We start from the raw sequence: 3,242 nt of genomic DNA, 5'->3' as shown, positions 1-3,242 counted from the left end.
GGTTTCGTAGTTTGGATCTTTTTTCGTTTTGGGGTTTTTGCTTTTGTAGTGGGTGGTTTGGGGTGTAGGGGAAGCATGGCGGATGCAGGTGTGCGGGTCTTGAGCTCACTCACGCGTCGCCACGGTGTAAAAGTGGCGTCTGCAGTGAGCGTGGAGAGCTGTTGTTTAGCTGTGGGTTAAGTTGTGGGAAATAAGAACGTATTGTCTGCCTCAAGGATGAATAGTGCTATCGTTATCTTTTTAAGTACAATAGAAAAGGCTAACGAGTTAGTTCAGAGAGGAATTATACTTGATGGCGTTCTTACCCCACTTTCATTACTTTCATTATCGTCAAAAAGAGTCACTCTCTCGAACGTACCGCCGTTTATTAGTGTTGATGTATTAATGCAAGCATTGTCTCGCCATGAAAAAGTGGTCTCCTCGTTTAAAAAAATTCCAATTGGTGGCATTTCTCCTCTACTGAAACACGTGGTGTCGTTCAGACGCTCAGTTTACATGATTGTGAACAATGACACTGACCTAGACCTTGCGCTGAATTTCCGAGTGGATGATTTTGAATATGTGGTGTTTATAACCACCGACAGGATTAAATGCTACGGCTGCGGTAAGATCTGGTCTCTGGTCCGAGCCTGTCCCAGCAAACAAGGAACGGCTAGCGCGGAAGGCGCAGCTAACGGCTACCAGCCGCCAGCCGATGAAGCAGCCGAGGTGGAGTCAGCGGTGGCACAGGTGAGCGATCGTGATGGCGCTCATAGTGCTGGGACTGTGGAGAACACAGTGGTTTCAGTGCAGGAGGAAATCCAAAGTACAAAAGAGGTTGAAGACGAGGGAGACAAAGGTGAGTCAAGCGATAAAAGAGTTGTGGAAACTGATATGGGGGATGTTCGGGAGGCTGATGGTGGGCCTAATGAAACTGGTATGGAACAAACAGTGTTTAAGGTGCCATTGAAAAGGAAGAAGTCAGACAAGGTTTGTGATTTTCGGCATTTGAAGAAAATGGATCTTGAAGATGCCTCTGATTAGATCGACTCAGAGAGTGATAGTGAGTTATCTGACTCAAGTGTTATTCTGTAACAGAGCGAGTTTTCCAACCTTAATTATGATGTAGATGACATTAAACTGTTCCGTAAGTCAACGAAAAATAAGAGAGGCGTTTTAGTTAATGAGTATTTCCCAGATGTAGGACAGTTCAAGATTTAAAGCAGTGGTGGGATTTTGGAAAGGTACAAATAAAACAGTTTTGTCAACAGTACACTTGCAATGTCACCAAAGAGTTAGATAATTCTATGAAAGCCTTGGAGACAGAGATAATTAAATTGCAGAACTTAGCTGATGCAGCGAGTAGTCAAAATTATACAGAGATGATTTCGAATAGGAAAACACAGTTAGCAGACCTGCTGGGTTTGAAAACACAAGGAGCTCTGATTCGTTCTCGTTTTTTAAGTCTTGAACAGATGGATGCACCATCTAAATATTTTTTTAGTCTTGAAAAAAAAATGGACAAAAACGTTTTTCTGCATGCTTTATGCTCTAAGACAGGAAATATTTTAACTAGTCATGCAGAAATACGTGAAAGAGCTTGTAATTTTTTAATGAAAATTTGTATAAAAATTAGTTGGGAGCAGGGTGGGATTCCGAGAGTCCTTTTTTTGTAGGTCTGAGTCAAGTGTCAGAGGGGGGCAATGCAGATCTTTCAGGCGCTTTAAACATGGGGGAATTGATTAGAGCCCTGAAGAGTATGGATTCTGGAAAAGTGCCAGGAATTGACGGACTTCCAGTTGAATTTTATAAATTCTTTTGGACAGAAGTAGGGGAGGATCTTTTGTCTGTGCTTAATGATAGTTTGGCCTCAGGCAGGTTGCCGGTGAGTAGCAGTAGAGCTGTCATTACACTCCTCCCTAAAAAAGGGGATCTTTTAGAAATCAAGAACTGGTGTCCTGTTTCGCTTCTATGCTCTGATTATAAATTGCTTTCTAAGGCTTTAGCTAATAGGTTAAGGAAGGTAATAGATCAGGTGGTGCATTCAGATCAGACTTATTGTGTTCCGGGTAGGTCTATTTTTGATAATATTACCCTTATGCAGGATATTTTTGATGTCTCCAAGTTGTTCGATATTAATATTGGACTTATTTCACTGGATCAAGAAAAGGCTTTTGATAGGGTTGAACATCCTTATTTGTGGAGAACTTTAGAAGCTTTTGGAATTTGTCAGGATTTTATTGATAAAGTGAAAGTACTTTATGGTGACGTTGAAAGTGTACTGAAAATAAACGGTGGCTTACGCACTCCTTTTAAGGTCTGTAGGGGTATAAGACAAGGTTGCTCATTGTCTGGAATGTTATATTCACTTGCTATAGAACCCTTGTTGCAACAGCTAAGAGAAAAAGTTTGTGGTTTGAATTTACCTGTTTGTAAAAAGAATATAATTTTATCTGCTTATGCTGATGATGTGGTGGTTTTAATTGATGGACAAAATGATGTACATGTGCACACACACACACACACGATGCGCAAAACTCCGCATTTGAACAGTCAATAGCAAATACTTAAACTAATAACAAAACAGTAGCTGATTCAGAAGCGCCAGATTGTCATAGCAAAGTACCTCCTCTCCTAGGTTCACAAAACGGTCGTCAATAAAATGCGTTGCTGTTCTGTTGTAAGTCATCTTAAAGATTCCTAAATGCATCTACTTTCGGAAGGCCAAATAAAGTGTTTTTGCTTTCGCCTAGAAACACACAGCGTCTCCCTGACATGGCTGCTTCAACACTAACTGCGGTTACTGAAACCACGCCTCCTTTCTTTGCGTGAACATTTGGGCGGCATTATGCACATATTTCCACATAGTGAGGTAGATATGTGGGGGCGTGTTAGAACGAGCCGTTTTAGGGGGGCGTGGCAGAGTCTTAACTTTGATAAAGAATATCTCTTTGGTTTTGAGACTTTAGTCTTTGCAACTTCAGGGATCTTATCTATGCACAATCAGCTTGTAACACTCCAAAGAGAAAGGAAAACTTGAAATCGCATCATATGACCCCTTTAACATACCTGCCCACAATCATAGATAAATGGTAGGCATATTGTTTCTGCAATTATTATTTTTTAGTCATAGTTTTGCAAACATGCAATATTTTAACCCCCAAAATTAAATTCAGTGTCTTTATGATAATAATAGGCTGACCTATGAATACACATAAAAAAATAAATAAATGTCTATGTTATAAGTTATTTCAACTCTCTAC

Source organism: Sinocyclocheilus anshuiensis, unplaced genomic scaffold (genome assembly GCF_001515605.1).
Source record: "Sinocyclocheilus anshuiensis isolate Anshui unplaced genomic scaffold, SAMN03320099.WGS_v1.1 scaffold696, whole genome shotgun sequence".
Taxonomy (NCBI): domain Eukaryota; kingdom Metazoa; phylum Chordata; class Actinopteri; order Cypriniformes; family Cyprinidae; genus Sinocyclocheilus; species Sinocyclocheilus anshuiensis.
Note: the sequence above shows the minus strand (reverse complement) of the source record.